This window comes from Cibotium barometz, chromosome 35 (assembly GCF_041138505.1).
Source record: "Cibotium barometz isolate CiBa-2024 chromosome 35, ASM4113850v1, whole genome shotgun sequence".
NCBI lineage: Eukaryota > Viridiplantae > Streptophyta > Polypodiopsida > Cyatheales > Cibotiaceae > Cibotium > Cibotium barometz.
The window spans coordinates 32,490,459-32,503,489 of NC_141080.1; the positions used below are offsets into that span (position 1 = coordinate 32,490,459).

At 42.7% G+C, this 13,031-nt stretch overlaps 1 pseudogene; it reads left to right on the forward strand.

The window, feature by feature from the left end:
• Positions 1–5,545: 5,545 nt before the first annotated feature.
• On the forward strand, positions 5,546–8,027 carry LOC147618335 (uncharacterized; annotated as a pseudogene).
• Positions 8,028–13,031: the final 5,004 nt, after the last annotated feature.

Consider the following 13,031-nt stretch of genomic DNA (forward strand, 5'->3'; position numbering starts at 1 on the left):
GTCTTTTCGAAAAAAAAATTTCGCAGGTCGCGTGTAGAAACGCGTGTTAAAGCGCGTGTAACATGTCTGCAGAGTCTGTTCACGCGAATATACACGCGTTTCTGGACGGGTGTATACACGCGTTTTTTGACGGGTGGATACACGCGTTTCTGCACGAGACTGCGGCGTTTCAGATTTCATGATTTGCAGGCAACACAACTGACTTGAATGATGATATTTGTGTGAGTCAAGAGACAGCCCATGATGTACATGAAGATGTTTGTTGCAGGTTCTTTATGGATATTCCAGGTTCTTCATCCGATCCATTTGCGTACAGCAATTGGCTGATGGAGATGCTGAATCATTTTGGGCGCCAACCTGGTCCGGTTAAGCTTACAGAGTATATGTATGCCCATCCCCCTCCTTCCCTGCCTGGTGTCTATACCCCTACCGCGAGTATCCAGGGCACTCCAGTGCCGTCTATTCCTTCGAGTCCGACGAGACGGCATGCAGCTTCTCCTCTTCCACGTCCACCGAGGAGACATACCTCATCCCAGACACACTCACGTACACCCTCACAGCCACCATCACGTGCTCCCTCAGAGCCACCGTCACGTCAGGGCTCACAGCCACCGTCACGTAGACAATCCCCCAGTCGTGACTCCACCCGCCAGCAGTAGGAAGAGTGGGAGTGGAGGATGCGGCGGGTGCTTTGGTGGGGGAGGTGGGGGAGGTGGGGGAGGTAGTAGGGCACGCGGTGAGAGAGGAGATAGAGAGAGAAGAGTTAGAGGAGACAGTTCGGAAGAGGAGGAGATGAGAGAGATAGAGAGAGTGGTCTGCTATGATGTGACGGATAGGGGCGGGATAGTGATGGATGCGAGGGGGAGGGAGGTAATGGAGTACATGCGTGGGGTAGTATCAAACTCATATAGAAATTGTTTTATTAAATTTAAAGATCAAAATAGCCGTCTAGTTGGGGAGGTGATAGAGGCTGTACATAGTCGGTACCCCAATCCCCCACATGCTACATTCTCGGATGTATGGGGAAGGACGCGAATAAGGGAGATCTTAAGTAATAAAAGATCTCACCTTAAAAAACTCGCGTACGATGACCGGCTAAATGTAGCTACGGGTGGCTATCGTGCCGAGAAACCTGCCACTGCGCACAAACGCGAGTGGAAGGAGGCAAAGAAACGAGCAGAGGGTGGCGTGAAGAGTAGGCAGCATGTGGAGGCACGACGGATCCAGATGGAGACCATTGGATCTTTGCATTTCGGATCTGGCGGCGTCGAGTCATGGGAGGCAGAGTTCGTAAGTATCCTGCCACTTTATTTGATTGTTTACTTAATTCATTGATTCTATGATTGTTTTAATCTTACAAATTGTGTTGATTATGATACAGCGACGGGTTACGGGGAGGAAGCCCACAACCCACGATACTGCGTATGCTCGCCGGCATAGCAGACGTGACACGTGGGCCATCTTCAGAGCCGAGGGACGTATTACGGACACGCAGTTTGAGATGGCCATGAGACCATACGGTCGACATGTACTTGAAAATTCGTAACGAATGGTTTTGGTTTATTGAATTGCATATATATATACTTATATACTATATATTACTTGAACAGGCACAAGCTGCTGATGATCCACCGGCCGCCGCTGCAGAGGGTGGACGTGAGCACTACTCCTCGGACATTCCGACCGATGTGAGCTCATCTGAGCATGGAGGGAGCACCGAGTCATCATCTCGGTCTGAGTAGTACTCAAACTTATAGTATCACGTTCCATATTGAGGATGTGATTGTATATATTTTTTTGTAAACTCAAGCCATGGGCTACTTCGAGATATGGACTCCCTTGTATACATGTATGAAATTTTGATAGTAATATTGAATTGATTGATCGATAGTATTACATTCATGTCTGTCTTGAATCGTGTATTGACAATGTATGCATTCATGTCGTTCTTGTCTTAATCTCCCTCGTGCATATGTTCTTCGTGGATGGTCTAATGGGATAGTCTAATGCACAAAAAAAAAAAACCAGAGAGTGCTATTGGGTGCTGGAATGCTGGAACAGTATTCAGGCACCAAATAGCACTCTCTGGATTTTTTTTTGCTCTCTGTTCGCGTGTATAAACACGTCAGAATTGCTAAAACTCGCGTGTATCTACGCGGATATCCTAGAAAATACGCGTGTATTAATGCATCAAAACTGGTAATTACGCGTGTATAAGCGCATCTAAATTAAAGAAACGCGTGTATAGACGCAGGTATAAACGCGTCTGGGACATTTGAACTGAACAGGACGCGGCTATACACCCGTGTATAAGCGCGTCTAAAATAAGAAAAAGCGTGCATAGCCGCATGTATCAACGCGTCTGTAAAAAGAACGCGGCTATGCACCCGTGTATACGCGCGTCTGAGAGGTTCTATACATGCGCTTTTACACGCATGTCTCTGGCCGCGATGATACACGCGCTGATACACGGGCCCGCTACTTTTTTTCACAAGTCATTTTTAGCGGCTAGGAGCGCGGGTATGAGCCCGATCCCTTGTAGTGCATGCCACCCGAGCAATGGTTAACTGTATTCAAGTTCAAGTACCAAAAGAACAGCGAGATCTATTTAAACCATTTGCAACCACAACTGGTGGAAGACTGCAGACTTCTATTCTCCAAAGTTTATCAGGGGCCCCCTTCATGTGGTGAATTGACCAACAAATTTGCTACATGCTACGCTTTTGAGAAATGCCATGCAGCAAAAAAAGACCCAGCAGGGCATAAAGTAGCATGGGCCCGGTTTGGGGAAGAAGTGTTGCAGATGATATCATCTACGAGTGGCGGGCTTGAGCGTAAAATTGAGGCATGGAGGAGGCAAAATGCTTCCTCCCCTGGCAGTGTCCTGCATTTAGATATAAGAAGGCCCGGATGACTCAAAGTGGTAGTAATATCTGCACAGAACCAGAGAATGCTGGCAGAGGGGTAATTGCTGACTACCTACCTGATTTAGAGGCATTGCTGCAAATACTGGCACACCCAGTGTCACATCCAGGATGGTCAAACCTTAGAAGCCTGAAGGCCTCTATTCAAGCAAACAAGGACTAGCTACTACTACTGGTATATGAAGGTAGAAAGGACGTGGCAAAGAGTTTGATGGAAGACATCAATACCCTGGAAGCACGCATTGTTCAGCTTCAGCAACAAATCCCTGTTCCAGATGAAGAGATCAGAGAGGTGGAGGTTGAGCTGGGAGCAAGTCGGTGCTTGTTGCGATGACACGGGGTTTTCGAAAATATCCAAAAGCTCCAAGTGGAGGTTGAACAGCAGGAGGTATTGTATTTCTGGCCTATTGCATTGTGTTTGACTGTTGATAGTGTTTAATTTGCACATGGTTTGGCAATTTGGCATGTTTCACTTCTTGATTGGTTTATCTGCTGACATTTTTGGTGGTTTTGGAACTTCTTGAACTGTTTTGGTACTTTCTTTACTTGTTTTGGTATTTTTTATAACACTTGGTGTTGTGCTGGTGCCTTTCTTGGTACTTAATGGTGCTTCTTTATTTCATTTGGTACTCTATTGAACTATTTTTGTGCTGTTTTGGTACTTTCAGGTTATTGAGTTTAGTCTAATAGGGCACCTTTGGTTGTCTTGGATAATTGGTTGCACCCATGACTGGTACTTTTGGTGCTTTGCTATTCATTTGAAACTCTTTTGACCTATTATGATACTGCTTTGATACTTTCTAGCTACAAGTTTTAGAGTCTTTACGGTATTGCAGGTACATCTTGGGTTCAATGTTGGCACTAACTTTGGTACTTTTTGTGCTTCTTTGCTTTATGTGGTACTCTTTTGAAGTGTTTTGGTACTGAAGTTGAGCTTTTATTTGGTCTTGTATGGTAGTGCTAAATATGTCTTGGGGGCTATCTAGGTATTATCTTTGGTATTTTTTGTTTTCTTTGATTCGTTTAGTACTTTTTGCACTATTTTGGTACTAGTTTGGAATTTCATTGTGACAAATTTTTGGGTCTTTTGGGTATTTTTGGGAGTCTTGTGTGTTTTTGGTACTTAATTGTACCAAATTATTGCTGTTTATAACTGTTTTGGCATAATTTACATGTTTTGGTACTGTTTAGTTACCTTTTGGTACTATTTTGATACTGATTTGTTAACCTTTTGGTACTGTTTTGGTTTGTCATTGGTTTGTCTTGGTACTGTTTTGTTACCTATTTTGGTACTATTTTGCTACTATTTGGTTTTGTTTTGGTACTGTTTTGTTTCCTATTTGGTGCTATTTTGCTACTATTTGCTACTATTTTGGTACTGATTTGCTACCTTTTTAGCACTGTCTGTAACCTATTTGGTACTATTTTAGTACTATTTGGTACTATTCTGCTATTATTTTGGTACTGCTTTGCTACATTTTTGGTATTGTTTTGGTAGTTTTTGGTACTTCATGTACCAATTTTGTGTTGTTTAAAACTATTTTGGTACAATCCAACCTTTTTTAGTACTGTTTTGGTAGTTTTTGGTACTTCATGTACCAATTTAGTGTTGTTTAAAACTATTTTGGTACAATCCGACCCTTTTTAGTACTATTCTTATTCTGCTTGGGTTTGGCTTGGGAGTTGTTGAAACTTCATTGTACCCATTTAGTGCTGTTTGGAACTGTTATGGTACAATTTACCTGTTTTGGTACCTATTCTGGTTCAGTTTTTGTACTACTTGTGTACTTCCTTGCTAATTGTTTGTTTTGGTGGATAAGTGGATAGAGTATGTCTGTTTTCCAGATGGAGTATGTGAAGCTCCACAATGAATGCTTGGAGACCCAAGACCATCAAGAATTTGTACATAAGTTGTGTGCTGATGTGAAGAGGGGGATGAAATATACATTGACTCCAAGGCCTCATGTTGTGGTACTTGTGTTGCCTGTGGGGAGGCTTTGGAGGCTTCTTACGTGGTCGGTACCTTCATGCTTCCTTGCAGGCATCAGTACCATCCATTGTGTTTTGCAGTTGTGTTAAGAACAAGAGATATGTGCGTGAAGGCACGTTGCAACACCGCAATCCCTTCGGCCGGAGGCAAAGGCCTGGGTGTCAGGGAGGTCATTATTGAAGAGTAAGTGGGGTGTTTGTGTTGGACACTGTATGTTTATCTCGATGTTTATATTGTTTGAACTGATGATCTAATCTTGTCTTTCATCTTTGTGCATATGTAGGTAGAGAATCTTTCGGTGCGTGCAGACACCCATGATAACACCCCAATGGATAGGAAGGATCTCCCTGGTCACAGTAAGTCAGATGCCACTTACATGTTTAAAGAAGATCCTTACAAGTCAGTGCAGAAAATACTGCAAGACCTTGATGCCAACACAAGGGAAGGGAAAGGTTCTGAGCCTGCTCTGCTGCTGTAGACTCAAGCATGGGGTAGATTGACTAAAAACGGAAGTGCAGGAGAGAGACAAAGATGAAATGGGATCGGAGGAGAAAGAACAGGGGGGAAGTGATCTGATATTGAGGAGGTTGCTGAGCAAGAGACTGACCAAGGCAAGAAGAACAATGAAGAGATGCCGGCTATTGAGGAGGTGACAGTTGAAGTTCTCTCAGAGGTAGAGGTTTTGGCTACGGCATCAACATCTGCAAAGGACAAGGCAGGTAGAAAGAGGAGGAAGAACGGAAAGAGGGAAGCGGAAGCTACTCAAAGTGCACAGGAGGCTGCAGGTGCAGAGGAGCCCAAAGACACTGAGGAGGCTAAAAGCAATGAGGAGGCCAAAGTGGCGGGGGAAGCTACTGAAAGTGCTGAGGAGGTGACAGTTGAAGTTCTCTCAGAGGCAGAGGTTTTGGCTGCGGCATCAACATCTGCAAAGGACAAGGCAAGTAGAAAGAGGAGGAAGAACAGAAAGAGGGCAGCGGAAGCTGCTCAAAGTGCACAGGAGGCTGTGCAGGGGCAGAGGAGCCGAAAGACACTGAGGAGGCTAAAAGCAATGAGGAGGCCAGAGCGGCAGGGGAAGCTACTGAAAGTGCTGAGGAGGCTAAAGGTGCAGAGGGGGCTGAAGGTGTAGAGGAGGCTAAAAGCGCAAAGGAGGCCAAAGAGGCGGGGGAAGCTATTGAAAGTGCAGAGCAGGTGAAAGGTGTGGAGGAGGCTGAAGGTGTAGAGTTGCCTAAAGGCACGGAGGATACAAAAGGTGTGGGGAAGGACAGAGCTGCAGAGGAGACACCTGTGATGCAACGCCCTTAGAAACAGGTGATAGCAATGATTCAGCCACCCTCTTCGAGCTCTTCGCTCTATGAAATGTAGAAAGCGCCCCGTTGGTCGTGGTCTCAAGCCGCAAGCCTGCAAAAATTAGCTGATGTTACAGCATTTTGTACTTGCTTCTGGACTAATTTGAAATACCAGCCCATTTTGCTTTTGTCGATGCGTTTTGTGTCATGCCGCTCTACTCTTGAAAGGTGTCAATGTGTTTGTAAACTGTCATGTCCTACTGTCACTGTTTTGTAACCTTTTATTGGTGCCCAATGTCTAACTTTGCTTTTGCGAAAAGGCTGTGTTCTTCTACTCATATAGTTTAGTGGTACTACAACAGGGGACCATTGGTGGCTAGATGAACAACCACCAGATACATCAATGCCGATAGATGTAATGGCAAGCAATAGGCGCCTTGTTGTTTTGGATGTCAATGGAGTGCTACTGAAGGATTATGTTGAAGCACCCAAGGATTTGTGGGGCAGCTCCCGTTCTCGGATGGAATTAGGCCCCGAGGTGTGCAAGTGTCTCAATACAAATATTGTGTCGTCAGACTTGATGCGAAGGACTTCATCATCAACTTCACGAAGCGATGCGACGTTATGCTCTGGTCATGTAGCCAAAGGAAGAACTTGATGGCCATAATGAATGCTTGCTTCCCTCAGTTGATGAAGATGAAAGGCCTCTTTTTAGGTATTTATCCCTTAACTTTCACAACTGGTTTTATTGATTTTGATACTGTTTGGCTTACTTCCCTCAGTTGATGAAGATGAAAGGCCTCTTTTTAGGTATTTATCCCTTAACTTTCACAACTGGTTTTATTGATTTTGATACTGTTTGGCTAGCTTTGCTACTGTTCTGTACACAATCTGGTACTATTTGGTAGTTTGGTACTTTTGGCACTGCTAACACAATTTGGTACTTTTTGGAACTTTGGTACTCTGGTGCTATGCTGCTTTGGACTATTTTTGTTCATGTGTACACAATTTGGCACTGTTTTGTACATAATTTGGTACTCTTTGGTTATCTTCAGTACTTTGGTACTCTGATGCTATGGTAGTTTGAAACTGTGTTTTTTACTTTGTACACAATTTGGTACTGTTTGGTGCTTTGATACTATGGTACTTGGTTCTGTGCTTGGTAACATTTGTGTACACAATTTTATAATGTTTGGTACTTTGGTACTTTGGTACTGTGTTGTACCAAGTTTGGTACCTTTTCACTATTATGTACTGTTTGTTAGCTTTGGTACTCTTATTTGTGCTGCTATTCTAATTGCTTGGTTTATCTGTTATTACAGATATTTTTGACCAGTCTCATTGTGAGAGGTGGGCTACCAAACTCAGAGATGTGCCAGTCCTTGCAAAGGAGTTCGGTAACAAGCCTATTTTTTTGAAGCTCCTAAGAAAAGTGTGGTGCAAGTATCCGCAATTCAATGAAACAAACACCTTCCTTGTGGACGACACGAGATACAAGTCCTTGAAGAATGATTACGACTCGTGCTGCTGCATCTGGTCATATGAGCCTAAGTATTATGACCCCGACAAGCCGAAGTATCTTATGATTACGACTCGTGCTGCTGCATCTGGTCATATGAGCCTAAGTATTATGACCCCGACAAGCCGAAGTATCTTATGGATGTCATTTTCCCGTGGATCTCTGGGTGGCTAGCTAATAAGTTCCCCACTGCTTACAGCCACCGGAATCCCTTGTTTGATGTTGAGGATGACATTTCCTCATTCGTTGCCAACTACTTTGTATCTATGGAGGGGTATCCGTACCGCTTTGACCCCCCTGATGTGTAAAAGATTCTGTATGCTTGTACATTGCCTTTGGCATTTAATGATAATTATCTTTTTGTACATGTCCTATTCATGGCTGGATGAGAGGAAGGCAGAGGATGACAGGAAGCAAGGGAGAGAGATGATGAGAGCAAGGGAGGGGAGGATGAGTGAGAGAAAGTGGATAGTTATTGCATAGTACCAGAAAGGCTACTTATTACCACCGTATTGTTGGGCTTTATAACTCCGGCTGCAAAAAAACTGTACACAGCAATCAGCTACTAAAACTATTAGCACAGTACTTACCATATTTTGGTTCTACAAATTTGATGGCATATTACCACCAAAGACTGGTACTGTATAAGACAACAGTTAACTGAATGATTGTACATGTAGCAGATAGCACCAAATTTTGGTACTGCAGTACTATAGAGTATCAAATTTGGTGCCACAACAGTCAGGTGAAAACAAAAAGGAACAGTACCAAAATTTGGTACTGCAAAAACACAGCAGAGCTAAAAACAATAAAGCACAGTACCAAATTGATAACACGGCAATAGCATTAGATAGTACTGATCACAAGTAAGATTCTAATCAAGAGAATTAGACAGTACTGATCACAAGCAAGATTCTATTCAAGAGAATTACAACTATTGCCAGTGGTTAGAATTGTAGTTGGGGTAAACACTGTATGGCTCCCGTCCTGGTCACTTCCGTCTTCATATGGCATACTGTTGTAGATATTTTCATATATCTCTGAGGATATATGAAAACACTGTATGGCTCCCATCGTGGTCACTTCCGTCTTCATATGGCATATTGTTGTAGATATTTTCATATATCTCTGAGGATAGTTTAAAGTGGTGATGGAGGCCAGGGATAGCCTCCATGGGGAATCGTATGGCTCTAACAAGATGCGAGTAGATCATCACCAGTGGTGTCTGATCTAATAGGGTATAGGTATCAACTTTGCCCTCAACCTGGGCATAGTACAAACCCTCAACTAGCAATCCACCTCTTATGATCTTGTTATGCCAAAGGTCCTTCAGTACTCTTGGTGCTACATAAACGGTTTTTGTGCACTTAAGAAGGTAGAAGTCCTCCTTCTCCTCGGCTCCGTTCACTGTGCAAAGTTATCCCCAATGGACAATAATTGGCTGAACACCTCAGGGTCTCCTTCATACATAGGCATGCTTAAATCCTCACTCACATGGGAGGAAAACAAATCATTGTAGTTCTCCTCATCATCGTCGTCCTCATCAAGTCTATTTGTAGGTTGTACTGACTCTGTCAATGGCTCGATGAAGACGTATTTCCATTCTTCAATGTGCTCTTTATTATTGCATCTCCTCCACTGCCCATTCACACATGGATCACAGAAGCATGACAGCGTACGAAAACGCACATCACATGGATTGTGCGTTGAGTAGCCGTCAACACAATGGAATGAGCGAGAGCCTACAATTGGTTTACAGTTCCACAACGGAAAACACAGCACATCATTCGGTGAAACCAACCAGAACACCCTCCTTGTGGTGGCACTTCCACCTTCCGTTGTCGGCTGAAACCTCGCGTTCAAAAAATTGACCACATCAGCCGCACACTTCATGGGCCAGCCATCGGGTTTTACCTCTTCGTGCATCAGGGTTCTCTTGATAATAGCACCTGCACCATCATGCTCTCCTTTTCCATGCCCTGAAGCAAAGAAGTTATGCATCATAAGCAATCCTATCAACTGATAATACCTAGCTACGAAATAGTGTGGTCTTCGTGCCTTGAACTGTGAAGCGGCACCATCTGACCATACCCAATGATAACGCAAACGGTGTCCTTGCTATTTCATCCAGTTGTCATGCAGCATAAAACAGTGCTAAACAAAGAGCGTGTCATGAAGCTTATCATCTGATATGTAAAAATGCACAGTCTTCTCAATAGCTCCTACTGAATTTCTGATATAAGAGATGTGTACCACTATTGTTACCTGTGTTGACCACCAATGCATGGACTGGATCTCATTTTGCACTTTAAAGCTGTAATTCTCTGCAAAATCAACAACAGATACCACAACATCTCTGGGAAACTTAAGCAAGCAGTCTTTGAATTGTTGGGCCTGCCACCTAAACATAAAGTTGTGCTTAACGAAGCTTTTCAGATGATCTGAAAAGAGATGAATGAAAGTTGCACTTTTCATCCTTTCCACGACCAAGTCCTTTCGCTTCTTCTCTTTTCCATCACCATTAACCTGTCCAGTGCCCACATCCTGGAATATCTTAACAGTCACCTTCTTGCTATCTGTTGCAATCTCGGCTGGGCAGAATGACAACTTTCGTACACCGCATTTGGGGCAGTCTCCAAGCAAGCATCTCTTTGCATGATATTCACGATCCTTAGGGCGAGGGCACAATATAAAATCCAGCAAGTTACTTACGTATTGAAAAACAGCCTGGTTTGCAGAACATTGGCCTGCCTCACTATGTGTACGACAAATGGAGCATGTACATGGATGTTCTTGGCCGTGATGCCCAAACTTGTTCTGCCGCATTTGATTGAAAGCATCCTTGAAGTATACCATCTAGATATGGTAAATACAACAGCAAGTATAGCGCTCTTTCAATCTTCGGACAAAAAATGGCTTGAGTGTCTCAAAGGACCTAAGTGACAACTTCACCGCAGGATACATGCTCTTGAATCTTTTGTAGAGCTCCACCTTTAAATGAAAAATGATCCACGTTAGAGCTCAGAATACTATCAAACAAGAGTAAAGCACCAAAGCTGTTTACAGTACAAAATTTGGTACTGTAAACCACCAACTCATTCTAAAGTATCAAATTTGGCACTGTAGTGCAAGATATCAGACTATAGTGCCAAATTTGATGCAGAAAAGCACCATATTAGGCTCTATTTATTACCAGGCGGACCATAGTACCCAATTGGATACTTTTCTACATTAAGCATAGTACCAAATTGGATACTTTTCTACATTAAGCATGGTACTAAATTGGATCATAGTAACAAACTGGGTGCTTTTGTGAATACAAAAAAGCACCAAATTTGGTTCTATGTACCAAGTTGGAACCATAGTACCCAATTTGGTACTGTTTTACATATTGCATATTACCAAAATGGATCCATAGTGGCAAATTGGGTACTTTTTTGGATACAAAAAAGCGTCAAAATTGGTACTATGCATCCAGTTTGGTACTTTTCTGTATTCACTAAAAGCACCCAATCTGTTTCCAAAACCCAATTTGGTATAATACTACCAAGTGTGAGTGGTGCCCAAAAACACCAAATTGGATTTGTGGAACCCCTTAGGTACTATGCAAGCACACTAAAAGCACCCTGCATAGTACCAAACTTGATCCATAGTACCAAATTGGCTATTTCTCTGTATACTTCATAGTACCATAATTGGAAGCTTAGTACAAAATTGGATGCTTTTTTGGATACAAAGAGCACCATAAATGGTACTATGCATCTATTTTGGTACTTTTCAGTATCCTCTAAAAGCACCAAATCTGTTTCCAAAACCCATTTTGGTATTATACTACCAAGTGTAAGTCGTGCCCAAAAAAACCAAATTGGAGCTGTGGAACACCTTCAGGCACACTGAAAGCACCCTGCATAGTATCGAACTTGATCCATAGTACCAAATTGGCTATTTCTCTATATACTTTACAGTACCATAATTGGATGCTTAGTACAAAATTGGATACTTTTCTGGATATAAAACGCTCCAAAATTGGTACTATGCATCCATTTGGTACTTTGTAAGATACATTGAAAGCACCAAATCTGTCTCCAAAACCTAATTTGGTATTACACTACCAAGTGTGAGTGCTTCTCAAAAGTGCCAAATTGCGACTGTGCTTCCTTACTCTTGGACATTGCAACCAAAAGTTGTACCGTGAATCCTGTTGGGTACAATGCAAAATTCCGAGAAGTGCCAAATTTGGTCCTATGGAGGTGGGAATTGGTACCTACAATGATACTATTATGGAGCTGGGAATTCAAACAATGGTAAGTACTTGGATCTGGGAATTGGTACCTACAATGATTGCGGTACCAAATTGGTACTTATGGCCTAGAGTGATTGCTGGTAAAAAACTACCAGTTTGGTACTGAACGGCCAAGCTTTTAGTGTTGCCCAAAGACTACAAATTTTGAACTATTCCAACAAAAATCAAGGCCACCATGGATTGCATTGTAGCAAAAACATATTACCTGAGAGTCATCTAGAAGATGAATTGGATGTTTGATGACACATTTTGCCTCGATCCTCTGCTTACAAATATCCTTTTTGTTTGGTGAAACTCTCATCTCAGATTTTCAAAAAGCGGTCACCAAATCTCTAGTTTCACTTGTGATATGTGTATACAAAGGCAATTGTCTGTGAGACAAGCACTAAGTGGCAACACTTCATTCTCACATTAGGACCTCAATGGAAGGCTTCTTGGGCCCTTTTATTTGGCAGTTTAAGGAAGTCAAACCTTTTCTCTTAAGAAGAAACATTTTCTAATTAGAAGCTTCAAAACGGCTACTTTATTCGAATTTGAATTTTGGGAGAAAAATAGAATTTAAAATCTAGCGGATAAAACCATATCATGTAACATATCTATGGAAAGCTCTTGATGCGTAGATCACGGATCTCTAACCTCCGCTCAAATCGGAGCTTGTATGTAGAAGTTATGGAGGTTCGAAAATTGTAAAATTGCTCCCCCTCCCTTTTTGGGGAAAAAGTGCACCCTTTGACCACTCTTACACCTCTCTTAAAAACCCAACATTTCAGTCCACATGGCAACCCCCCATTTGGCTATTCCTTAATCACCTTGATTAGGCTTGGGCAAATTAAAGGGCCCAAGAAGACCCCATTCACTTCCTAATGTCTTTCGTTTCCAGTCGACTGCTTGCTGCCGCTATATTCCGTCGATGAACACCCAAGACAGCACCAATTTTGGACTGGTTCACTGACATTGTTCTCTGATCACCATTGTTCAGTATCATCATCAAAGAGGCTCTCTTTACAAA